The following is a 27,072-nucleotide window of genomic DNA, read 5'->3' as shown; positions in this document are numbered from 1 at the left end:
TGATGTCACTGACATGAACAGCAGTAAAGACAAAATCAGTCTGTTATGCAAAGCTAGTTTGGGACAATCTAAAACAAAACTCACTCATCTGGATCATCAACAAGGCTCAGAAGTCCATGGACAAGGTTCTTGCATGGATCAAAAGAACAAGAACTCCCCTCTTGAGTGGGAGGATTGCATGGATGGAAACCCTGAGCTGCAGGCTGAGCCTGGCTGTCCCACCACACAAGTATAGGGAGGCGTTGACTGCCACACAGCTGTGTTAGGTTTCAGTTCAAGACAGAAATATTCAGTTCAGTACCTACACTGAAGTGTTTGCATAGAGATGTTGACACATGAGCTCAGAGGGTGATTCAATTGCCTCCACAGAGACTTCTCATGTTGCTTGAGATGCTACAGGGAATATGAGACATCGACAAGGAGTTGGCAGATGCAACACAGGACCTCCCAGTGTAGCACACGAAGGCCTGGAAGGATGCCCTGAAGTCTGGCACTCAGCACCTATCAGCAACCTCACTGTGTCTAAGGGTGTTTAATGTCCCCATACAGTCAACAGAGTCTAGAAAATAAGTTAGTTTGCCTGGAAGTAGGCTCTTAATAGAATGGACGGCCCCTGTCTGGACTGACCAGCTCTCCATTACAGGGACTACAGACATCCGGCTTGCAGGCAGGTGCCTAAATGTAGATATTTTAGTCTTCCAGACCTTGCCCTATCAAGAAAGGCAAGGAAGCAGAATCTCTGCACACCAGAAGTTCTGTGCCAGATTGAGTCAATCTGCTGTCAGAAGTGCCCTCCATGCCCTCCCAGCAAGACCAAAAACTACATGAAGTTCCTTAGGACTGCTATTGACTCTGTTGTGTCCCATAGGCAGATTCTTACTGGAGCATTTTAAAACTCAAATCAAGCAAATAAATCCAGCATAATTAACTTTTTTTTTTTTTTAAACACACCCACAAACACTAAATCTGGGTGGCCTTCTTGACCTAGAGCCAGCAGTATTTGCTGAACCAGCCATTTCTGGTGTGCACCAAGCACTGCAAAAGGAGTTTGGTAGAGGTTCATTCTGAGTGGTTGCAGTCCTCCTCCAGCAGGGCACAGACCAATCCGAGGGTATTACAAAGGGGCTTTGTACTGCCCTTAATCCATTGCTGGTGCAGAAAGAGAGCACCTGATGGTCTGCACAACCAGTCTGGGACTGTTTCAGCACCTCATTGCTAGAGGCACATCTTCTTCCAGGTGTGCAAACCAACACAACCAACATTGCTGTGATTTTTGTGGGAACAGCACTTTTCTTTTTCTTTTTCTTTTTCTTTTTTCTTTTCTTTTCTTTTCTTTTCTTTTCTTTTCTTTTCTTTTCTTTTCTTTTCTTTTCTTTTCTTTTCTTTTCTTTTCTTTTCTTTTCTTTTCTTTTCCTTTCTCTTCTCTTTTCTTTTCTTTTCTTTTCTTTTCCTTTCTCTTCTCTTCTCTTCTCTTCTCTTCTCTTCTCTTCTCTTCTCTTCTCTTCTCTTCTCTTCTCTTCTCTTCTCTTCTCTTCTCTTCTCTTCTCTTCTCTTCTCTTCTCTTCTCTTCTCTTCTCTTCTCTTCTCTTCTCTTCTCTTCTCTTCTCTTCTCTTCTCTTCTCTTCTCTTCTCTTCTCTTCTCTTCTCTTCTCTTCTCTTCTCTTCTCTTCTCTTCTCTTCTCTTCTCTTCTCTTCTCTTCTCTTCTCTTCTCTTCTCTTCTCTTCTCTTCTCTTCTCTTCTCTTCTCTTCTCTTCTCTTCTTCTCCTTTCTCTTCTCTTCCCCAAAATGAGCAATTACTGGCAACCAGTATTAAGGTATTCTCAGAAGGACTTCCTCCTCTTAGCCTAGGACCTGTTGACATATCATTGTTTCCCTCCTTGGGAATTAGATTAACTCCATCTGATATCTTCATTTTTTCTCAGCTGCTTCATGCCTTTTCTCTTCTATCAGCTGCTTGCACCTGGTAGCGGTGCAGTCTGAACGAGCATAGTGTTTTTTACAACAAGTCTCTGTTTTGGAAGTAGAAGAGGGGATGCAGTCCAACCAGTTCCAGGAAGCACAGGCATGTTTTGAATCTGTGATGGCAAAAAGCTAATACCCTGTGAAGCAATAAAAGGGTATTTTAAAGAAGCTCATCTTGGCTGGACTCTAAGCTGATTTATGAGGGCAGGTGCCAAGTGACTGCATAGCTGTTGGGGCCACTGAAAAGCAAAATTTCAACATTTACTGTTGTCTTCATTTTTATTATTTTAAACTAGTCTAAGTAGAAGCATTGTGCTAAAGGGGGTTTAAATGGATTTGAGAGTGAGTTCAGGATTCCTGTACGATTCAAAGGCATGCCAAACCAGAAAACCTGCCAATACTCTGAGAGCCAGTGTAAAGTTCAGCAGACAGTGAATATGCTCAGAAAAGGAAAAGAAAAATCCATTGTTAAGTAGCTGTTGCACCTGCTGCAATGATGTCTTTTCCTTACAGTGTTCTTGCACTGTCTGGGCCCGTGAGTTATGTCCATGAAGAGGGGTCATGGTGCCTATTTCTAAACATTTGCACAGGGCCATGTGGGCTTCTGTGATTCAGGCACTGAAAACTGGCTGTGCTACATTTCCAAATGATAGCTGAGCTCCTTTTGCCAAGGTGAAAAGAGTCTGTGCAAAGAGCAAGGATAACACAACAACTGGCCTTATTTCTGCCACATCCCCTTGCTTATTTATCCTACATGAAGGTTCCTTACTACGGTTTGTGCTACTATAGCACAGAGCAACCCCAGGCTTGGACTGTTGCTTTGCTATAGGTGCTATGCATGCACTGGACAAAAATATGAACCTCTCACCGCAGAGCTTGCAGCCCATGGATGTGTTGATTATAAGACACATCCTCAGCCCTCTCCAGCCAGGCCAGATGTGTGATCCAGGTGCTGAAAAGCAGCTTTAGCACACATCAGAGCTGTGCTTCCCATAGGGCACTGTCACGCCACAGGGCACCCAGTGCCATGCTGGCAGGCAGGGATGTTCTAGCCGGGTTTGTACCCACCCACCTAACACAACCCTCTGTGACAAAGCCACATCCAAAGCCAAAGGGCACATCCTTCCTTCCCAAACCTCCCCCATTGCTCAAACCTCTCCAAAACCAGTACAAGAGAGCCCAATTAGCGGCACGTTTCAGGGAGCCCTGGCAGCTGAGCCACTCAGGATGCTGAGAGATGCCCCACAGGAGGCGTGGAAAGGGGGCCGCGGGGAGCCTTGCCCAGCTCGGGGCTGCTCAGTCCACATCCCAGAAGCAGCGGAGACCCCACACATCCCCTGCCCCCGGGCCGCCCCGCTGTGGGGTGCGGGGGGTGCGGGCGCACCGCTAGGTGTCACTGCCACCCCTGGGTGCTGCTGGAGCCGGCGGGGGCACGGCGCTCGGCTGTGTGAATGCAGGGGTGCCTGGGGAAGGAAAAAAAAAAAAAGGAAAAGAAAAAAGAAAAGGAAAAAAAAAAGAAGAAGAAAAATGAAAAGGAAAAAAGATAAAAGAGAAAAAAAGGAAAAGGAAGAGGAAGAGAAAAAAGGAAGAGGAAAGAAGAAGGAAAAGGAAAAATAAGAAGGAAAAGGAAAAACAAGAAGAAAAAGAAACAGGGAAAGGAAAGGAAAGGAAAGGAAAGGAAAGGAAAGGAAAGGAAAGGAAAGGAAAGGAAAGGAAAGGAAAGGAAAGGAAAGGAAAGGAAAGGAAAGGAAAGGAAAGGAAAGGAAAGGAAAGGAAAGGAAAGGAAAGGAAAGGAAAGGAAAGGAAAGGAAAGGAAAGGCTGTACTTTTTCCTCTGTACAAGCAAAATCTTTTCCTGCAGCCTCACCCTGCCCTGCAAACCATCAGACAACTCCTGCTTTTTTTCACCAGGTTTGCAGCCTGCTTTTTAGATCAGCAAGATTAACATCACTGGCATAAAGCAGCCAAAAATGAACTAGGCAGGTGCTCAGTTTATGACAATCTCAGCTGCAAAATTTCTGGCCCTGCGGCAGTGAATGACCTCAATCCTCACTGTGTTCTGGTCATGGCATTAAACTTTTTTTTTTTTTTTTTTTTTTTTTTCAACAAGCTCTTTTCCACAGGAGCGATTCCATAATAAATAATAAATATATCAATTAAAACGTTGCACATATGGCTGAAAACCATAGCAATGAGCACTGAGACAAAACATTCTGGGTTGGAAAACCTTTTGCTGCACAAGTCAGCTATCCAGATAATGGATCCTTATAAGCATGTAGGACAAATAGCTGTATGAACCATCTGGGACTCACTCAGCAGCAGGGAAAAGACTGCTAGTCTTGCAAGATCAGCACGCAAGAGTGACTACATCAAGGCTTCTTTGTAGAGAAAACAAAGGCTTTGGCATTTGAGCTACTGATAGTTTTAATGTAGTCCAAGTGTTGTAATATATATTTTTTACCCTAAACCATAAATTCAGAATTTTTCAGATAGTTTTCAGATTGAGGATTCGCAGCAGGCTTAAGCTCACCTATGTTCCCTTGTTCCCGTGCCTCCCATGTGCCAGCATTAGAGTCTGTGAAGTCCCCGACTGAGCCTCATCTGGCTGAGTACTAACCAGGTATAAAAACCAACAAAACTCCTTTTCAACTGATAATTCCCTGGCTCGACTCATCCTGCAGCTGCAGGGACACTGCTGCTGGAACAAGAGGGAACAAGCAGCTGGAATCAGGTCTTTTGGGGTGAGCCTCCACTTAGGGCAATTCATGCTGATAATGAGATCTCAATCTAACTGTGCTGGATGCTTTCTTCACCTTACTATTGCAATTGACTGAAAGAATAGTTAAAAGAAGTAACAATTTTAATCAATTACCAAATGTGCAATTTTAGTATGAATATAATTTGTGATTTCTGCTAGCTGGAAAAATGTCTGACTAGGGAAAAATGACAAAGAACAATAAAATAGTTAATGATTTTATAATCAGCCACATGAAGATTTGTACATTGTCCCCACTGGGTTGCAATTTCCAGTTACGGACTGATATGTTTAACAATGGATAACTAAATGCTCAGCTATCTAAAGTTACAGCTCCTTAGAAGTACTTCTGGTGCCTCATGCAAATTTGGCTCGATCTGAGAAGGAGACTGAAGGCGTTACTGTTGGGAAACACTGGATCTAACTTGCCTCTGGAAAACCATGGCCGAGATTTATCTCCAGATGAAGAAACCTGTGTGTGGGTGTCAGTATGCAGGAGCCTGCCCCAGCACAGGGTGTCCAGGCTGCCTTTCTGGCTGGGGAGGCCTATGGTCTGGTTCAGTTGCCTGCACCCAGGGTCCAGTGACACCCTGATGGGGCCAAGAGCTGCGACAGAGGTTGTGCTTTCTTGGGGTGGCATGTGGAGGCCAGGGCTCATAGAGCAGAATTAGAAACCCATGTTCACAAGGCTGAATCTTTCCACTAACCCCCACCAGCCTTGTTCATCTGGTCGCCCACCAGGAGCTTGGTTCAGCTGCACACAAGTGGGTACCTAGTGCCATTCAAGAGGCCCTCGGGTACACAGGACACCTGCAAGGGGTTGACAGATGTGATGAAGGACTTGTAGGAACCTCCCTCCTCCTGGAGGAGCGATGCAAGGACAGGTGAAGACTCAGTGCTGGTTGCCTGCGTGGAGGCAACAGAGTGGATTGTGAGTGCCCATGTTCCCTCTGTTCACATGAAAACCAGCACGCACGGCAGGATTTTGGTGTCACAGCTAATATTCAGTGACCTCTCCCATTGCATCTGTGGTATGAGATGCTTCCTGGTGCAAGGCAGGACATCTCAATCTATTTGTTTAGAAATGACAGCAAGTAGGTGATGCTAATCACACGGTAGTGATCAGCACATAAATTAGATGCTGCTTTGCCAGGGTTAAAACCACCAGGCCTCGCCAGGCTGACTCCGCTGTCCCGCACTGCAGGGTAATACCCAGACGTGAGCGAGGCCATCAGCTTGAATAATGGGGTCCAATTAGAGATGTCACAGCATCCACCTCCCGGCAGACTTTTGGCCAGGAAGGCCGGTCTGTGAGCCAAACCACCGTCTTCCTGCAAAGGTCAGAACGTGTCCCCAGTGACCTGTAATTTTATCTTGACTGATGGCCCTTCCAAAAATATTTCAACAGCTGTAAAAACTGAACATCTGGCCATGCAAAGTTTCCTGAGAGTGTTGCCTTCTGGAAGCAATAAAGATGGACCAAAAGCAATGGGAGTGCTCTGTTCTGTTTAACAAATTGCTGTTTCCAAGTGATCGAGCCTGTTACTTTCTGTCTTCATTTTGGAATGGGGTTGTTCTCACTAAGGCCTATTTATGTAAGGCACTTAGAAAAGAAAATGTTACTGTTTTCAAACTTACAAATATGAAGTAACAGGACTAATGCGGTGATGAAAATGCTGAGTAACATGTGTCACATAGTATTATCCGCTGCGCTCTCAACTGCTCCCTCCAAGGCAGGCTGGTGTGACACAAAAACTCACACCACCTTTGGCAGGAGATGTAATTAGAAGTGCACTGTGTTAAAAAGAAAAGGCAGGGGCTGGATTTAGCAGAAATACATCTTTACCAGGGACTAATGATGAGACCACAAATGAGTTAAAGCAGGTGCACGTCAACCATGAACCAATAAACTAAGACGTCAACCATGAGCCAATAAACTAAGATGAATGTACCAAGGAGAGAAATAGGCTGAGCAGAATTGATCTGTTTGTGGGATTCGTATGTATTTACAAGCCTAGGATATCACTAACAAAGCAAAGCCTAGGATATCACTAACAAAGCAAAACCCAAAGGTACTGGAATTTGGTTAGCACTGTCTTTTGATGCTTTTTACCCTTTGCTAACTGCTTTAAATGCCCATGAGACATTCACTTCACGTGAATATGAAACAGAAATGTTGAATGCATTTCTAATGGTTTATTGGCCATTTTTTTCAGATACTCTTTTCATGGAGGTGATGCAGAGACAGATGGAAAACATCGTAGTGGTGCATGAAACACTAGCAATGGGAGGAACCGGGAGGCCCTGTGTGGTGATATTCAACACAGGACCGTGCATCCTGAGCATCACTCACCTGCTTGGCAGTAACACCACAAGGGAGCACTTACACGGCCTCATACGGCAGCAGAGGAACCTGAAAAGCAGTAGTCACTCCAATGACTGCTCTGGAGGAGCAGAACAAACTATTTTGAAAATAGCCCCAATTATCATGTGTACCTTTAAAGCTCCCGTCACAAAGGCTACTTGAGAATATTATTATTTACATTGCCTGGGAGGTGCCAGCCAAGACTGGGGGACTGGGCTGCCACAATTTCAACCATAACATTGAAACTGCCTGCCTTCATTCCCAGTTGCTTGGGACAGTAATTTATGGCAGTGAATTGTATTCACCTTTAATTACAGGTTTTTTTCTTGGGTAGCAAAATTACCAATAATTCCAAGACTGCAGTTAAATCCTGAATCATTCCTTCCTGCAGTTGTTTATTTCACATTCAGTATATGGATACACCTTTTCTCATTAGACTTTGAAACCCAGGCCTATTTTTCCATGATATATATATTTTTTAACACTTTTGCTTTGACCTTTTTTGACTGCATTAAGCCAGGTGATGGTCTAGACACACACACACACACAAAATTGCTCAACAAGGTGTGGCCAGATTATTTTACACTGGGGAAAAAATATAGCCTCAACTTATCAGATAAACAAAATGTCCTTCATACCAAATGTTCTAGGAATTGGAGTTCTGAGCTCAGCAGCAGAAAGATTATGAGAAGGCGTTGCTTCAGCTTCATTAATAACAGAATCCCCACTAGATGAAAGAGGTCATCACAGGGACTGAAAATAAACAGTAGAAGATTAGGAGAGAATTTTTTAGGATGAGGAGTTAAACGGTTATGAAATATAAAAGGAAAATCATAAGCAGTCTGAAGGCTTTCCATAGGAATTGGTTGCATTATGCTGGTCACACTTAAGCTTATGAGTTTGAGAATATTTGTTTAATAAAAACATCTTTCTCATCTTCTCCTGTTTGATGGCTGCAGACTGACCTCTAGTTTGCATTTGTTCTTATAGTGGTGCAGTTGACCAGTAATATAATGAACTAGGATGTGAAACCAAATTTCTGAATCCTCTCTTGGCTAAGGGATACTGTTAGCATCAAATTTGCTGAAAGGAAACTAATAGGCAGACAGGTGTCACTCCTGGTACACTTCCCAGATTTGCAAGGGTGCATGTGAACGTAGATGCTGCTGCATAGCACAGAAACCGGATTGTGATGCTGTTTCAGCCCACACAGTGGGGTCAGTGTGTCTCAGACACACACTGGGGTCCTGACTGTGCCCACCTAGACACACAGGAAGGACACCCCCAAGTCCTTCTTCCAGGCTCTGCTGCCTTGAAGCTTGGTGGGGAGAAACCCCACGATGTCCAACCCTGTAAACTCAGCGGTGGTGCTGCCCTGCTGTCTGGGAAGGTGGGAGGTGTGCTGATTTGGGGGTGACATTGTATCTCTGGTGGAGCATGCAAGGAATGAAGAAGGCTTTATGTCTAATATTAACTTGAATTGACATAGCTCATCTCCAAAACTGCCTTAGTGCTTCTTTCTACTGCTTGCTATTTGTGCCATGTGGGGAGCTGTGCTATTACTCCGTGCTTTCCCTCTCGTGACTGGGTAGCAAACATTTATGAGAAGAGAATAATAAATAGAGAAGCATTTCATTTCAGGCATGAATTTTTAGATGAACAATCATTTGTGCTAAAATTAGCAATACTCAGAAGGACATAACAAATGTGGAGCAATTGTCCAAATAGTTTCCCATAAGAAATGCCATGAATTGGAATAAGCCAAACCTTGCTCCTATATTTGTTAAAAATCTGTGTTAAATATTTTTTCTGTCATACAGCCTTAACATCCTCAAATGATTTATGTACTAAATGATCAGTGCTTATCTCTTTCTCGTGAGAATGGTTTATGGTTTGTATTGCAAAAGCAGTATGATTCCAGGTATTAAAATGTGGGGCTCAGCCTACACGTGCTTTTGATTTGGCATTCGTAAATATCATTTATTCCATTTAGGAGAGCAGAATTTCATTGTTTTGGAAACATCAGAGCATTAAGTCAGGCAGAGGACAGGCTGCTGGTTCCTGGAGGCAGCCTTGCACTCCAGGCTGCCTCTGCGGTGCTCAGCCCCACTATTTTCAGTGGAGTGGCAGCTACAGGAGACCATGCGGCATGTCCCAAGGCCACCTGAGGGTCATCACTTCACAGCTCTAAAGCAGTTAAGTGTTCATTTATAGCCCACTTAAACCATAAGTATTCCCAGATCAGACATACAATATTTTTAGCAGGGTACTGTATTCCTCTCCATATATTGTGCTCCTCGCTTTTAAATACCTCAGGCTGCATTTTCAGACAGCATCAAATTGTTCTGCAGAGCTGTAAGGATGCTCGTGCACATACGTGCACCTCCATGCATGCCCATAGAGACACGCACACATTTTTTCCTTGTGTAGATAGGATAGTTTTGTAAAAAAAGGATCCAAGCCAGCCTTTGGTGGGCCTGCTTGTGACACTTGATATGGGGAAAGCCCAAGGAGGTGTTGGTCCCACCACAGGTACCTGAGCTGCCTGCCTGAAGCTATGTACCAAGAATTTAGGCATCAAAGCATGCAAAAATTGCTTATATACACAGTCTGAAGCCTGGGAGAAGAAGCACTCAGGAGCACCTTTGCAGGCTGCTGCAGAGAGGAGATAGGAGATCAAGCTGTGAAATTTATGCCTTAGGATTTTTCCTCCTCGATATTTGAACCCCGTGGAAACCATTCCAGGTTCATCCAGCGATCGCTGGGGGAGAGTGGTCTGGCACCCACTGCAGTTTGAAGATAAAGATGCTGTCTTGGATTTGGAAATATATACTGGTGTAGAACATCCTGCAGGAGCAGCCAGGAACCAGCACCACAGCACCTGCAACCCAACTCCTCTTGGCAGCAGGCCTGGCAGGTTTCTGTAGCTTGAGAAGAGCATGCATTCAGATGTGATATTTTAAGAGCCAGTCTCTCCTGAAGACAGTGCTGACATTAACCTCTTACCTGCAGGTGACTCACCCGGTCTTGTACCTGAATTTAGCCCCAGTGCTCAGTGGCCTGCTCACGCTGATATGCTTGTCTCTGTCGTAACACCACGACCCTCCCTGCCTTGAAGTATAGCAGGTGTTTATCTGCCTCTGTGTGACAGCCCACTTAATTAACGTGATCCACAAAAGTCGCCTTACTAAGGAAGATCTGGTCAAAGTGAATGTGAGAGAGGCAGCTCTCTTTTTCAACTGAACCTCTCTCCAGGATTCAGTGTCCGGTACAGCTGGCTCATCCTTAGGGCACATCTGTGTGCTTCTCGTTTTAAATCCCAAATTTCACAGGTGAAATCCAGCACTAGTTTTTTGTTCCAGGCACAAGGTGTGAAGACTTTCTGCAAACTCTTCTGCAACAGCAATGACACCAACACCATTCACTTGAGGGCGCAGGATGGTAGAGCTGCAGGGTCGTGCAAGGTGTGGGCATGTTGTCCTCCTGCCCCATGGCTCAGACCTGCAGTAAGATCCTTCTTGAAGAACTCATCATGTCCTGGGCCCAGATGAAGTGGGTCACCAAGGTCTGCTGCCAAATGGGAGAAAATGATGGTAAAATAAATGTAGTAATGTGGAAAATGTTGTTACTTTGTGTTTGCCTGATGCTGGTGGTGCCTTTTCACTGGACTGGATAGTGCTTAATGGATGGGATTAGAGTATAGGTAAAATTTAAGCATCCCAGTATGAATTTAGAGCCTACAGAAAGGATATTAACCCTTGACTGCCTGCTTCACCAAGGTGCCCCACTTCAGGAAAAACAGAATATTAATGTGGTCAGCCCTCTTCTGGTCTTCTTGCTACAACAGCGTCCTTTAAAAACATTTACTAAGTTTTTGTTTGTTTGTTTGTTTGTTTTGTTTTGTTTTGTTTTTGTTTTTTTGTTTTTTTGTTTTTTTTTTCCTCTGTCCATTTTATATTTGTTTATCTGGATTAAAGTGAAAAGCAGAGACAGGCAGAAGATGAACTGTAAACCCCAGAACAAGACTCCACTCCTTGTGGTGGCCAATTTCCTCAGATAACCCTGCTGAATCATTTGCAGAGGATTTTTTTCAAAGCAGCACAGACTGCTCAAAATAAATTAGACCTCATAAGCCCTTTTGCCCTTCATAACTTTGCAAGGCTTTCATGTGTTAGGTGTTTTGCTTTTTTTCCTTTTGATTTCACTGTAATTTATAATCATCAGGAATATACAAAACATTTCACAGTGGCCAGCCAGTTAATGAGTGTTAAGATTTATTATTTACTGTACTATGCTACTGTGTGTTAAGAACCTCAGATGAAGAGGTAATGCACACAAAATCTCCTGTTTCATCTAACACAAAAGAGAGCTCTTAAACTTGCAAAATCCATCAGGTTATTTCAGGGTGAGTGCTCAATATGATATTGCTCTGCTAGGGTTGACTGCAAGGACCTTTTATGAAAGGTTTGCTTGCAATCATCTCTCTGCCTGGAAAAGCTGTTTGGGACAAAATATTGCAGTTTGAGATTATTTATTTTTTTTATAATATACATATATATATGAAATTGAGAAATATTCCATATACTACCCCAAGAAGAAATGCCAATAAAATGAGTTTACTATTGAGCACAGAGCAGAAGAACTCGCTGCCATGTGATGTTTCAGATGTTAGAAGTAATTGGATGAAGTCAAAGAAGGGCAAATGTCAAGGCCTCAGTAAACTCAACAGGAATGGCTGGAGGCACTGGTTACTGAGAGGGATCAGCAGAATATACGGTGGGAAGCTGTACCCCTCTCCTCTCCCGTTTCCAACATGCCTCTTTCATATTTGTAAGCTGTTTGATTAATTTGTGGCTGTTTGATTAAATCTGGTATGTACTCAACAAATTTTTGTTGAAATGTATGGTCAAAAACACATGAGAGCTCCACCTAGTTCCAACCATCAAGTGGGAGTTTCACATATTTTATTTCAAAGCCATGAATATTTCTTCATCTGCACACAAAGCACTGTGTTTGTTAGTTGCTTAGAGAAACTGAAAACATGTTTTGGTAAAATATGGCCACATCTTTGACTTTTCTGGGGCTCACAGTTATCCTTAAAATATGTAGTGCCTTGCTAATAATGCTGATATTCTCTTCTTTGTCTTTCATATAACAAGGAAGATCACTAAATAATTTATCTTCCCTGCCTTTTTTCCTAGAGTGTGCTTCCCTGAGGAGCTGCAAGGCACGATTCCTGACCTAGCATTGCTGCAAACCTTTCTCTGAGTGACCTGTGCTATTGCGTGCTCTGAGCTCAGCTTTCTGAGCAACTTTGTTCTACCCTTCCCCATTTGCTTAATTATTTATGTCTGACCCAGATTGTTTATATTTACATTTTCATTGTTGGTTGTGCATGCAATATAACACACCTTGTGGGCTGTGTGTTCCACTCCTCTGCCTTTACACTTTGTGCTGAAGCCATACAAAAAAACACATGCTTGAACATGCCCGTGCAAATCAGATGTTGAGCCAAAATAATATAGTCCTTAATTATGGGTGTAAGTCAAGTGAAAACCTGATTTTTCTAATCATGTGTTAAACACAGTTTAGTTTTAAAGAAGAGAGTAAATTTATGATGATTTACAGTACATTTTTGATCAGAGGTAGTTTCTTTAAAAGACATGATTTTCAAAGAAAGTGTGAATTGCATTCATAATTTTTGCTGGATCATTTTTTTCTGCCAAGTGCAGGTGTCCAACATTCACTTTCTCTTCCACTGCATTTTGTGTTTATTATCCAAATGCATCTGAGAGCCTTGTCAAATTCTTTTAAAGCACCATGCACCCTTGGATGCACCTGCTGAGCCCTCCCCATTCTCTAAATGAGCTGTTTATAGCAGCGTTCAGCATGAAATGCAAGCAAATACAAACAGTGGAGTGATGTATTTTGACATTTGGAAAGACCTAGAAGCTAGGAGCACTCTGCCAATTTCACGGTGGTGCCTTGTTGGGGCTTGTGCTGGTGCGGCCACTCCATCAAGGCTCCCCAGCAGGGTTCACTGCCTCACCAGCACCAGGTTTGCTGGGTTTGTGTCTCTCAGTCCATCCATTGATGATTTCTGCCACACAGGCCACTCATGGGCATGCTCAGAGCCCCAAATCTCTGCATAGAGCCAAGTCCCAGCACCTTACATCTTGGGTGTACTCCTTGTTGGAATAGCTGCAGATGATTTGCAAAGTATCCCTGAAACAGAAAGCCTTAAAAATAATTTGCTCAATATATGGTGACTCTCAGTGTCACTTCAATAACATTGAAATTATTTCAAATTGAAATTTTCCTATTAAAAAAATATAGAGGGACATTTAATTTTATAGACTTTTCTTACCTTCTAATGAAATATTTGTATATTACCATTGCAGTGGAGAATTTCAATTAAGGTATAATACATACATATGTACATATAAGAAAAAAAAACAACAGCAACATTATAGACAACTTCTGGTTAGTTCAGAGTGGAACACTGTATTCTATTTTCTATATTAAATGTTTTATGCTTTTTGCAGTTAAACAACACTTTTCAAGAACAAAAACGAGCTATTCTTGTTTTATTATTCAAACTGTCATACATTTTCCAAGTTGTCTCTATGTACTGGAAAACATGTTATGGAAAATAAATTATTTTAATCCATGTTAAGCAGCAGCTGATTATAATGATTTTTAAATAATTCAAGTCAGCTGTAAACTAAGTATTTTTTTTTCTTAGATATATTATGTCATAACAGCATATTGCATTATGCACCAGTAATTCTGATAGCAAAAAATAATACAGAAATAGCAAAAATAATATACAAAGACTTGTGTCTAGTGACTTGTGTGTACTTGGTGCAGGTGATGTCCAGAGGAGGGCTACGAAGATGGTGAAAGGCCTGGAGGGGAAGACGTACGAGGAACGGCTGAGGGCACTGGGCCTGTTCAGCCTGGAGAAGAGGAGGCTGAGGGGAGACCTCATCGCAGTCTACAACTTCCTCGTAAGGGGGTGTCGAGAGGCAGGAGACCTTTTCTCCATTAACACCAGCGACAGGACCCGCGGGAACGGAGTTAAGCTGAGGCAGGGGAAGTTTAGGCTGGACATCAGGAAGGGGTTCTTCACAGAGAGAGTGGTTGCACACTGGAACAGGCTCCCCAGGGAAGTGGTCACTGCACCGAGCCTGACTGAATTTAAGAAGAGATTGGACTGTGCACTTAGTCACATGGTCTGAACTTGGGTAGACCTGTGCGGTGTCAAGAGTTGGACTTGATGATCCTTAAGGGTCCCTTCCAACTCAGGATATTCTATGATTCTATGATTCTATGATGCACCACGGACCTTATTCAAAGCACATCCTTCGATGTTCACCTTTGGAAAATATGCAAGGATCAAAGCAGACAAAAAAGTAACAGCTCGGGTTTGTGTGAGCCATGCTCTTTAGTTTTACTTATCTCACTGTGGTGGCCACGTTTGCATTACTAACCACTGAAAGTGTTACAATTTACTAGATTTTAAAGTTCTGTGGTGAGGAACATCTAGAGTGTGCCATGGGGAAGAAGAGCTTCATCTCCTTGAGACAACAGCCACAACACTGGCACTGAGCACATGGGGATAGTAGGCTCTGCTGATGAGCACAATGTCAGCACAGAATTTACTCCACATTTCAGTTCCTGTCTCCAATACACCCACACCGTACATTTATAATGTTCCTTTCCACAGAGGTTTATCTCTAACAGCAGCTAAAAGCTCTTCACAAGTTCCACCAACTTCCACCTTCATCAATTACCCATCTCACAGAAGAAAGTACATGTTTCAGCCCTGTTGTTCCTCATCTTTTATTTCTTCAAACTACAGGGCCACAGAGCAAATATCCAGGACTTGTGACATTTCTATCCTGGTAAACACTGGGAAAGTAAAGGCCATAGATCTGATTTCTATCACAGAACCACTTCTAATACAGAAGGGCCGTGGAATAACAGCAGGGCAATGCCATTTCTTTTGTGAGGGCTCTGCCTGTAATCTGAAGGCATCATTTGCTCTGCAGCAAGCCACAGTATGGAAAGAGCCACAGAGGAGGTGTGGCGTATAGTTTCTCACCTCAGAGGCAGAAGTGCTGTGCAATGGTCTGGCACCAGAAGTGGGAAATCCACCCGTGGGGTTGCATCCTGCATGGCACACGTGCTGCCAGGAGCCACACGGGATGTGTGCCATGAGGACACGCAGCTGGGGATCATGACAGAGGGATGTGCCAGAGCCTCAGCTCACTTGGCCACCTCAGTTAGGGTCCTGTGGTGACATCCTCATGTGGTGCATCCGTCTGGGGCAGCAGTGCCAGCAGCTCTCTGATGGCTGCCTCCAAGCATCACCGGGAGGAGGAGGCTGCGCAGACAGACTGTAACTGGGTCCTGGAAAATAAATCCATTTGGAAAGCACAGATAGCCACGAGAAATCAGGAAATGAGCAGTTACTCAGCAGGCAGAATAGTCCACTCCAGGCAGCCAACACATCCAGGCTCATGGGCATCTGTAACCAGGCTGTATTTTTCTTTTATATTGCAATCAGCGGTGAAGAAAAAACACAAAACACTTATATTTTTCTGCAAGTGATGTGTGCAATTCATTTCTTGGTGCAGTGAGAAGAATAATGTGGCACCTGTGGCCATTCCTGGCTGCAGGGGACTAATTAACCCCAGTGATTACCTGGTTCACTTTGAAACATAAGCTGCTTTTCTTCACCACAAGTCAATCTCTGTAACATATAAAATCTGTTATGTCCACTTAGGGACAGACACTTTTTGATATACTTAAAAGGGGGGAGGATGCTTTCTGACATATCACCAAACAAGAGTTTTCAGAGTTGTTTTTTTTTTTTCCCCTCTGCAGCCCTGGAAGTGCCAGACCTCTCCATTTCCCTTGCAGCTGCATTAACCGGCCATTTCTTCTCAATTAGGAAGAAGAAATCATCTGGCATAGTCTGTTCCTGGTGCAATGGACTGAAAAATATCACATTATTTATTTTGGATTAACTGAATGAGGTTGGAAAGATTCATTTCTTCTCAGTCTGCTTTGACAATGTAATTTGTTACGTGGCATTTAATTCTACAAGGTAGAATTAAGCTGGGAAAATGGAGGATATCAGACACTGTCTGCAATGGAGTTCAGAGCCTGTGAAGGACTGGGTGTCCTGGAACCCCATGGGCTGGACCAATAAGCCATGGGACATGAGCCACACACCATTATTTTGTAAGTGGAAAAACATTTTTTCCATATGACCCTATTTATTTTATTTTATTTTATTTTATTTTATTTTATTTTATTTTATTTTATTTTATTTTATTTTATTTTATTTTATTTTATTTGTGTCTATTGCCATCTATAACACCAGTTACAGAGATTTCAGCAACAGAGACCTATCTACTAAACGTGCACTGAATTAAATGCCAGTCAAAACCTCTATTAGTTCAAAGCAATTTATCAGGGGGTGAATCAGCAGACAGAGGTTCAGGAGATCTGGATAATGTTTTGAGCCTTGCCTTCAGGCTGTCTCTCTTTTATACTTGTCATTTTGTCTCCGTCATCTGCATTGACCATTAACACCTTGGGGACAGGACCATTCCCTCCCTCCCTCCCTCCCTTCCTTCCTTCCTTCCTCCCTCCCTCCCTTCCTTCCTTCCTTCTTCCTTCCTTCCTTTTCCAGTGTAAAATATCTTCTTACTGAAAAGCAAAAGCTGTGAGAAACCCTGGTAGGTCACCTGTCCATCCCTGCAGGCACAAGGCAACTCACCTCTGTGTAAACCATTGCTGACACATGCTGATCTGACTTTGCACTTCTTCATATAGAATTGCTTCCTACTTTTCCACACCATTTCTCCAATTTGTCACACTTACATTGAAGTCCAGGCATTTCCTTCAAAGTGCTTGCAGTCCCTCCTGGCTACATACCAGCTGCCCCTTAGTACCTATTCTCCCTTTTCCAGCATCTCAAGCACTATAGAAAATACTGGTATGCCCTGGACTTTATACAGACCTCTGAACCCTCATTTGTTACAATCTTCTGGCTTGACACTAAATCTCTGATAATTATTTCTTGAGTGCAGGTTAGGCAACAACATTATAGTGGCTCCAAGAACACGTTACTACAGTCTGATTTTAAAAATGCCAGGGGAAACAAGGGGTCAAAAGCCCTACCACACTTATGTTATCTGACATCTTTTGATTTTCTGTTTTCCATCAGGCTTCTTGCACTGCCTGGGAAGAAAAATGAGGTAACTCTGCCATGCTTCATTCTTAAGAAATCCATATGGGTTGTGGTTTTTGGTGCTTATAGATAGCACGCTTCTATGTTCCAGAAATTAAATCGAGGCTGGTGGATCCATAGTTTTCCCAGTTTTCCTTTCCTCTTCTTAAATAAATGCAAGAATTTTGCTGCTTTCCAGTTTTTAAATAATATCTGTTAATTGTTTTGAAACTGCGTTGCACCTTAGTGTTTGGGTTTTGTCTGGATGTTATGTAAGAAATTCCTGCCTCACAGCACATCTTGCCTCTCTGTCTTTCTCTACCCTGTTTCACTGACACTTTTTCCTGCCCTCAATCCACACTTAGCCCTCTCCCACACATATAAGTACAGTTGCTGAGGTCAGCCTGTAAACTGTGTCGATGCAATTTTGCCAGTGAAAAAATCACACTCTCTCTCTTTATTTGAGAAGGACTATTTTAACCCTAGGTGTATCAGCAGTCTAGTTTGTAGAGCAGAAGTGTGGAAGAGATGAGCAGCCAAGAGATGTTGCCACTGGCCAGCTTCAAGGCATGGCCTCTTCCAGTGCTCTGGGCACTCAAAGACGAACATCATCGGTGCTAGACAATCAGAAAAAACAGGGCAACCCTCCAAGTTTGCATCTCTACCTGCAGTTATAGTTAAGAGCATTTTTGAATGGAGTTATAAGCAAAGGAGCTACTGCAAAATGTCTAGAAAGGAGTGGGTTGCCTGGCAGACCAAAGCAAGATTTGGTGCTGGGAAGGCAGTGTCTCTAAGAGAGAAAGAAGCTGTCTATTCCCCTGCCCTGGTCACCTGCCAAAGAGAGCACCTGGACATCTAACAAAGGCTGGCAGCTGGGAGGACAAGTGTGGGGCCAATATAGCCTGCTTGTGAGGCCATTAAAGAGCAGCTGGGTGTGAAAAGATAAACCTGTGATGCTGCCAAGCTCAGCCAGACCAGTGGCATGATGAACTTCCCAGTTGGTAATCCATGCATTACTGCAGGGCTGCCTGTGGAGGCTTTGTCATTTTTTTTTCCAACATATTAAGCCATTATAGGTGAGAATATGAACAAACTTTCATTTCTTAACCTGTCTCTTTCTCAACCTTTTCTTTTTTATGTGAAAATTTACTGCAAATCTTATGAGGTCTAGTGTACTGAGCTAGTTCTCTGGTGCCAACGTCCTCTGGTGTCACTGTATTGCAGCCCTGGCAGAGTGAGCTCTGGGGTGACTTGTTTATTTACGTGGAAATGCACATTTGATAATTCCCACTGCACATACCTGGGCTGATAAGCCTCCCAGAGGCTGATGTGAGGGAGGAACCTGTAGCTAGCTTGGAGCTCATAGATCCAAGGATGATTCACAATGATAAGTCCTTCTAGACATGAGCTAACTCTCTGCAAAACCAGTTTCCAGAGCACAGTGGGATTATTGTGCAGAGATACCCTGGCTGACCCTGCATGGAGCTGAATGTATTAATCTGGGCTAATACGCTCCCCAGATAAGTCGAATACCAAATTAATCAGGCAAATATCCACACTGGTGGATCTATATCCAGTGTAGCTGGCTCATTGAGAGCTGATTGCAGTCAGATTTCTGAGAGGTCTGAATCAACTGGACCTTAAATAAAGTGAAAATCCTGCAAAGTCTGAAAAGAATGAAGTTCCCCAGGTTTTGGGATTTGTGAAAAGCATAAATACTAACTTGTTCATTTCAGTTGCATTTTGCTTGCAAGATAATCCTTAAATCAGAAATCTATTTTAAAAGGGGATGAATAATGCATATTTTACATTTAGAGAACGAACTACATTGGGAATCTCAAAATATTTTGCAGACACTGAAGGGTAAAGCTTTCCAGTAGACCTCAAAAGGAGGTAAAATTATAACATTATAGGCATTTAATAGGTGGGAGGACCGGTTGTTGTAGGACCCACAGGAAAATCTGTACAAAACTGAAAATAGCATACAAGTCTTCCAAAATTCTTAGCATTTTCTGCCTTGTTTCATGTCAGCATGCTAATTCTCTGACATATTTAGATTGCCATAAAATACTTTGTTTTTCAGATGATAAAGAGAGCTAATTCTCCTTTAAACAAATGACTTTTCAATCTCTATAAATTAGGAAGCAGGCAGCATTTCCTCCAGCTGCCATCCAGCAATTACACCATTTGGAAATGGTACACAGTGATTTGTGATAGTGTAATCCCTTTGGGGTGTGGAAGTAGCTCCAGAGTCAGGCTTGATTAGAAATGCCCAGTTGACTGCCAGGGACACATTTCAAGCAGGCTTATTGTGGGGAGCTGATATAGTTGTAAGCACAAGTCAAACAGCCAAACCTATAAACAACCCAATCTGCATTTGCAAAGCTAAACTGTGCAGCTCTAAACCCATTTTCTGCCCTAAAGAGTGCCACATGCCAAGCACATAGCTAGAAAACCCATTCCTCGTGTACACTCAGAACAGAGAGCGATGTTAATCCGGGGAGCTCATCGGTATTTGCAGACTGTCAGCTTTAAGCTCGGGGTGTCGTTGCATGAGGAGCACATTTTAAACCCTATGAAACGCATATCCACGAACTCTTCTGCATATCCACAAAAAGCTAATACAAAAACCCACTCCAAAGACAAAGCTAGGTTTTTAAAACCTGTGCCAGAGCCTTCAAATTCTCTCTGCTCGCTTGAAATCCATCTTTAAATTCCATGTTGTTTTTTCTGTCTTTGCTTAACATAAGACAAAGAGCAGCCAGACAGAGGAAATGACAACAGGAACATTTCCTCGTGTTGTCTCTCAAAATCCTATGCATTACATAGATTTTTTTTTCTTAGAGAGAGACAACTGAAAGGTATTTTAAGAACTGAAAACAAAATTATTGAGGATGTCAGCAGCTGAAAAATGAAGCAGATTCCTATTCAGGCAACTGGCCTGGGGATGCTGAGGCTGATGTGTGTGAACTCTGCTTTCCTGGGTGTGCTCTTAGCACAAATCCCACCAGGTCCTTTCCAACAGTCTGCATGCAGCTGATGTAAAGTCCTCTGGCCAGCCACCGAAGGATGCAACCTGCAGACAAGTAATCCTGTTGTAAGCTGCTGCTCTGTCCTGGCAAGCAGGTACACTGGATGTTCCTCTGCAGTTATGAAACCTACTGGATGTGGTTGGAAAGCTAGCATAAGAGGACAGTGAACTACAGGTCCTACCAGCTACCTTGTGGAGACAAGGGGCTGCTTTCTACAAGCACTGCAGCTCCTCAGGTCTAGTTGAAAATTCACTGGGGGGAAAAAAAAGGGGAAAAGGGAGAGGTTTTTGTTCCTTGATGGCTCTGACAGTCCAGCCAGTGCAGCGTAACTATAACTGCAATGCAGTGCTACTAATGAGATCTGGATCACAGTGAACTACCACATTAATAGACTGGCTAGAATTTCCATTTCAAGTTTGCATTTATTTTTTCACTTTCCTAAATCTAACATATTAATATGGCACCAGACATATCCACCAGAAAAAAAAACACACTTCTGACTCTGAGGGGAAAGATGGCAGGGCTTGTGGAGTTGATGGTAGCATCTCCTTAACCTTGGTCTATGAGGAATTCAGCACCTTGTCAAATTTACTTTCAAAAATTGTACTCCTGATCAGCATCATTCATGGAAATTGCCCTAGCTATCACACCACCTAGTCACACTCATTCACCCAGAGCTCACGTCTCAGTTGGAAGCAGCTTCAAAAAACCACCTTGGTTCAGTTCTCCCTCTTGAAAAATATTGTTTAATCATTCTTGGAGGTAAGAGGCAGGGCCAGGTTTTGCCTCTTGCAGGGTGTCCTGTGTATCTGATAGAAGTGCAAGGGCCCTGAGCTGAGTTATTTTAAGACAAGTCATGTTGATCCAAAATATTCCATTGTGGAGGTGAGAGGGGTATTTTTAATCCATTAGGATGCTAGTGATGATTACTATATGAAACAACTAATCTCCTCTGACAGGGCCTCAAACAGCATGCCATGCAGCCCAGACCTCAGTCTCTGTAAAGCTGAACATCTTTCTCTGCATACAAATTGCATTTGTTTCTCTTTTGGTGAAAATCCTCATATTTTCATCTCAAATCTCTTCTCAGAGGTGTAATTATTTAGGGTTGTTTACTACGTTCCTTAGCTGAAACAAGCAACAGCTTTGCCAAGAGTGTTCTCCCTCTTGCCTCCGCATCAGGAGGAGTTTAATGTGCTGACAGTATCCAATATGGTCTTCCCTGATGAGCCAAAGCAAGTTTTCCAAGGGCTTTTCACAGAAGGTGGCACTGATCCAACCCCAAGGGCGCTTTTTTTTGTAAATGCATATTATGTAAAACATGAAAGTCACTCACCTTTGAGGAATCCAGCCCAGCCCAGCTCAGCTTCCTCTCAGGTTGCTATTTAGTGATGAACAAAGGTGAAGCCAAAACTCCTGTGCCCTACAGTGAGGATTTGGGGGCCACATACCGCTTCCAGTCTTGTGCAGGCCTGAAATTTGGAGCAGAGCTTATCGTTTGCATGTGTCCTGAAACCATAACAGATAAACATCTCAATACTGCATAGCAGAAGCACTACATCAGGGGGCCTTGAACTCTCCCAGAATGAAAAAGAGGTGATGTTTGTACTCAGATTTCATGAACAGGAAAATTGTCATCCCTTTTGCTTACTCCACCTGCAGACACAGCTCACCTGGACAAGCCAATAGATGGAGAGGCATCCCAGCTTCAGGACTGAAGTTCCACACCTGCCCTTGCAAACAGAGGTTAGTGCTGCTTTTTTTCTACTGTTACATTTTACAGCCCACTTAAATGCAGGAGATCATCTTCTGAGAACTACTCCCACACTTGGACTGGCATGAGCAGAGATAAAATAAAGATAGGCATTTTCTTTATCGTGAAACTTTTTATTCTCTTTCAATTTTCCTTTTTATTTCCTCCTGTATTTATTTCTACTTTACATTTTCATTCACTTTTTTTCACATTTTGTGTTTCTCTTCATACTTCCTTCTCACCTGTGTAGTGGTGGGTGGTGGATTTCCAGGTAAAACGTCTTTCCTTCAACTTGAACATAAGTGACCACGGGCTCCTCTTGGTTCAGATATGTGCTTTAATGTTAGGCTGGAGCAGATGTTGGTTCCTCATAGGAGTTCAGGATTTCAGCATCCCTCTGCTTTGCTTGAGCAGGCTGTTGGTGAGGAAGCTGCAGCAGTTGAAGAGCAAGAGGTGGTGCTGTTGTACTCATGGCACACAGCTGGGGAGCTGGCTATGCTGCCACATGGACAACTTTTTTGGCATGGTGGGCCACCTTAAGGTGCTTGAAGTTGACCTCTTCCATCATCCAGCATCTTTGTATTTGTTCCTATTGTTCATTTTACCTACAGTACTTTCTGATAAAAGAAATGACAGTGGCAGACAAGGTTCCACACTGAAATTAAACACAGCTGATCTTCATGTGTATGCTCACACAAAGTAATTTTCCCCCCTTGCCCATGAAGTTGCAGAAACACCAGTAGGTCTGGCTGAATCTGAGTAGTAGCAATCCAAGGGGTAAAAAGAACAGCAAACCACTCATGAATAAAACTTCTTTCCCTTGTACCTTGAGGAAGGAACCATTGTGCCACAGATAACATCTCAGTGCACAGCACACTGTGGTTTTGAGGGACTTGATGGTGGGGGTCAACAAGAACTGCAAGTACCCAGCTGGTATTAGTGCAAAAAAGCCTCTCTGCCCCTTAAGTCTCTGTGCCCAAAACAGCACAGGGCAAGGAGACATTGTTATATATCATAGGTGCATATAAATGGTTGCTATACTATGTTATTTGTGTCCTATTTTGTTATTACATTATATGTTGTGTTGCCTTATATTATGTTACAGGAATTTATGTTAGCTTATGTAAGGGGAAATCATAATTTCAAAATGCATCCCAGCCACTGTCTACACAGGATCAGTATCTTTCTCTTACTGCTTGGGCATGTGCTAAAGCAGCAACTAAAAAGTGCAGCCAGGACCAGTCTGGTTGTGTCACGCACTGTGAGCAAAGAAAGAAGGGGACAACCCTGTGGCTTGCTGCAAGATGTCAGGGCTTGCCACCAGGAATGATGAAGGCAAAGGGGAAAGGGAAGAGCAGACAGCCCAGATCTACTAGGCTTTTGATGCCATTTTTCACCTTACAGCAAGAAATTGCAGCCCTGTTGCTCATCCTGGAAGGTGTCACAGATCCTCTTCCTGCCCAAAGCCTTCCCAAGCACCTTTGTTGCACTGGTGAGACAGGAGCCAGGATGAGGCCCCACCTGAAGATGAACATCACACTCACTGTGCTCAGCTCTGACGTGCTGAGCATCGCAAGCCAGCTGCATCTCAGCTGCCTCCAGAGCAGGGCTCTGTGTCCCATGGCACATGTGGAAACAAGACAGTGCTGCCCCCAGATCACACCACCCCGTCCTCTTCACACAGCCCTCCAGCACCAGCAGGTGTGCCGGGGCATGTGTCAGTGTTAGGAAAAGGCAGACAGGGAGGAGAGATGATAGTAGCCCTGCTGTGCTTTGTTTTGGGACACTGCAGCTGGATGGGAGCACACTGATGGGACAGCAGACCCCAGCCGTCCCAGAACTTCACCCTTGCTGTCACACATTTTCTGTTCCCATGCAGCTCCAAAACCAGGATGCTGGGGGTCCCTGGACTATTTGGCCTCTGGGATGCCATCTGAGAGCTTAGAGGTGGAGAGTGCTGGTGTAGCCCAGGGATGTGATATTCTCCTGGCAGCATGCCTGCACTGCAGCAAGGACTGGAGCCATCACCTCCCTCTCCTCCCTCTCAGCCAGCAGTGACAAGACCAGCAGTGTGCAAGAGCACCCAGCTCACAGGTGCAGCACAGACTTGTCTGGGTTTGCATACTTCACACCTCCGGGACTTTACTTGCCAGCTGCTCTCAGCTCTGTCGGCTTTCTTACCACTCCAAAACCTCAAACTGCAACTTCTCTGCACCTACTGACTTTCAAGGTCTTGTGTCAAAGCCATGTAAAAGTACTGAGTTTTTTCAGGTCCCCAAAACCAAACAAACAATAACAACAACAACAACAACAAAAACAACAACCCATAAACCCGCCTTATAACTCACAACTGAACAGAGTTTCACCCCAAGTTAATACAGTTTTATAGAGAGGTTTGAACCAGGTGACTTTTGCATAGATTCATTCAAAGCATCTTTAGAACATCAATTAATCATAGCTCTTCTGTAAAGCATGGCTTTATACTTTGGATTTTTCCACTGCCGAGTGAAGGATATATGAAATGAAAAAATACTATAAGGACTTAAAAAGGCTTTAAGTATCTTTTTAGAAGTTTAGCTAGGCATTATGGATTTCTGGACAAGTAGGTTAAAGTAGAACAAGTGCAGCAGCCTGTGGAGGAGCTGGAAAGCTGGGAAGAGCACTGATGAAAGTCAGGGCCAAGAGCAAAGGACCTGAGTTCACCCAAAGAAGGCAAGGGAAGACAGAAATCCTGGCTGGTGCTCCACAGTAGTCTTAGGCAGGAGAAAAGTCAGAAGATTGATCTTTATCTGGAGTAAAATACAGGATGGAAGATTTTATTTCCTCACTTGCAATGAAAAGAGAAACTCTCTCATTCAATGGAAGGAAAATGGGCAGCAGGATTAAAATCATAAATGAAATGGGGAACCCGAGCAGCTCCATTATTCATGGCTACACACCCTGCTTTCCTTAGAAATCACGGCCAGAGGCTCAGTGTTTATTGAAACACCTCAGGAGCTGGAGGGCTGCATGAAGAGAGAAATCCCGAGGAACAAGATGTGTTTCTGGTGACAGCAGCTTCCTGAGTTTGGAGTGAGAGGCATCATAAAATGGTGCAGGCTTTTGTCTTGCTCAAGAAACACCTGTCTATGCTGCAGCGGCAGGTGCATTGAACAGCATTGTTGAGGAATCCTGTTCAGGGAGGCAATCCCAGAGAGGCAACCCGTGAGATACTTCAGAGATCTTACTTCTGCAAGGATGAAGACCAGTTTCAGCTCAGAGAACACAACTCTGCATGAGTTTCAGCTCAGAGAACAGACCCTCTGCTGCTCCTCCAGGTCTTCACACCTGGCTCCAGCTGGTTTCCCTGGGTGGCATCCTGGAGCCCTGCCGGCCAGATGTCGGCTTTGAGGAGGTGTTCTGGAAAACAGCCACATTCCGGCTCGCACGCACTTGTGGGATCAACACCTCTTTTGCCAGGCACACACCCCAAGCATGATTTCTCTGGGAAATCTGTGCCTTGCCAGCTTACACTACTCCATCAGGGCTGTGCCAAGCACTCCTCCAAGCAGCCTCCAGGGAAGACAGAAGGCACAAGAGAATCTCAGGGGACAGGCACAGAAACGCAGATGGATTTTAAGGCTTTACTATGGTACTGGCTGTCAAGGGGCACAAAGCTGGCCTATGCAATGTGTTGGGTAAAGTCCTACAGCTCTGCAGGTGGGCTAAAGGCAAAACCCAAATGCCTGGCAGTGATACAGCCAGATTTTGGCAGTGGATGGTGGTTTAAACTTGCATTTCATTTCAGGCACAGCCAGCAAATGAGAGAGCACAAAGGTGAGCATTCGTAACTCCTCCTGAGAGGACGCACACCTCATCTGAGACCTCACACAGACAGCTGCTGACTTCTAACCCCAGCCCCTCTGCCAGCAAAGGCACGGCATGTCACAGACCACTGCTCAGGGGCATGAGAAATGTCTACACACACCCACGCCATGGGCACAGAAACCTTCCTCCACCCAGCTCCCAGCTGCTGCAGAGAAAAGCACCTTGTAAACACAGAGGACCTGTCTCACTCTGTGACAGTCAAAGCAAGGCATCTTCGTCAGCCCCATGTCCATTGGGTTGGCTCTGAGATGCTCTGTGAGAGCTCTTGAATACAGCCAGACTTCTTCAGGGGACACGTATCCCATCCTGATGGTGTGCAGCCAACCCAACATACACCCAGGCACAGCGTGGCCAAGCAGCACCACCACCTCGGCCTCTACACAAGAGTTATGCAGACAGAAATTTCCATAATCACCACAGTCAGTTTTGTTACTGTCTTCTCACTGCCCTACTTCACAGGCGCCATCCACGGGTATTTGCAGTGATGAGACTCATTTGGGAGGTAACCTGTGAAGTCTTTATATGTTTCAGCTGTTCCCAAAATAGAAGCTTTCTTGAATAAGCTGCTGCCTGAGCATGACTGGCCATGCATGAGCCCTTCTAACTTATTAGCATTGAGCCGATTATGTGCTGAAGGATGTGCATTAGCCTCGTAAGCCAGCACTGAAAATCACTGATTTCCACATGGAAACATTGAAGCTTTATGGTCTGTAATTGATGAGTGGGAGTTTGTGAAGGATGTCAAGTGTTACCTTTGTTTTACTGTGAGTCACTATCAATGTTGGCAAGCATAATAAAAGCAGAGGAATGCATTAGGCAGCAAATATTGTACTTCTTGCAGTAAAAGACACTAATCAGGGGGATAGAGATGTTATGCTGCCTGTGCAGACTGATGTCCTGGCAATTTGATCGCTTTACTGCTAAGTGCCGTGTCTCAAAGCTCGGCATGTCCATGTATGTCTCATTTGGTCATGCATTTCTGGGGGCAATTTCTAGTATTACAGGGAATAGAATCACACTGAACTTTCTACTTACTTCCAGGTGAAGACAGCAAAGCTGTATACATACATTTTCAAGCACCTGTATGCTCAG

The 27,072-nt window shown here is 43.8% G+C and overlaps 2 long non-coding RNA genes across 5 annotated transcripts in view; one reads left to right on the top strand and one right to left on the bottom strand.

The window, feature by feature from the left end:
- Nucleotides 1-1,627: 1,627 nt before the first annotated feature.
- On the bottom strand, nucleotides 1,628-26,624 carry LOC106019320 (uncharacterized). 4 transcript variants are annotated; one of them, XR_011807538.1, is made up of 8 exons: nucleotides 22,356-26,624; nucleotides 22,034-22,088; nucleotides 21,697-21,832; nucleotides 15,190-15,497; nucleotides 10,089-10,652; nucleotides 7,721-7,835; nucleotides 7,071-7,130; nucleotides 1,628-2,100 (listed from the first exon to the last, which is right to left on the bottom strand). It is a non-coding gene; the product is annotated as an uncharacterized lncRNA (long non-coding RNA). The 4 variants fall into 4 exon arrangements; XR_011807527.1 differs by lacking the exon at nucleotides 22,034-22,088; XR_011807528.1 differs by lacking the exon at nucleotides 22,034-22,088 and having other exon boundaries at nucleotides 10,104-10,652.
- The window catches only part of LOC140001876 (uncharacterized), a 25,369-nt gene continuing 20,128 nt past the window's right edge, over nucleotides 21,832-27,072 (top strand). The window contains exon 1 of the long non-coding RNA XR_011807543.1: nucleotides 21,832-22,106. This is a non-coding gene — a long non-coding RNA (uncharacterized lncRNA). The remainder of the gene's footprint in view (nucleotides 22,107-27,072) is intronic.

Source organism: Anas platyrhynchos, chromosome 1 (assembly GCF_047663525.1).
Source record: "Anas platyrhynchos isolate ZD024472 breed Pekin duck chromosome 1, IASCAAS_PekinDuck_T2T, whole genome shotgun sequence".
NCBI lineage: Eukaryota > Metazoa > Chordata > Aves > Anseriformes > Anatidae > Anas > Anas platyrhynchos.
Note: the sequence above shows the minus strand (reverse complement) of the source record. Positions and strands in the feature narration are given on the sequence as shown.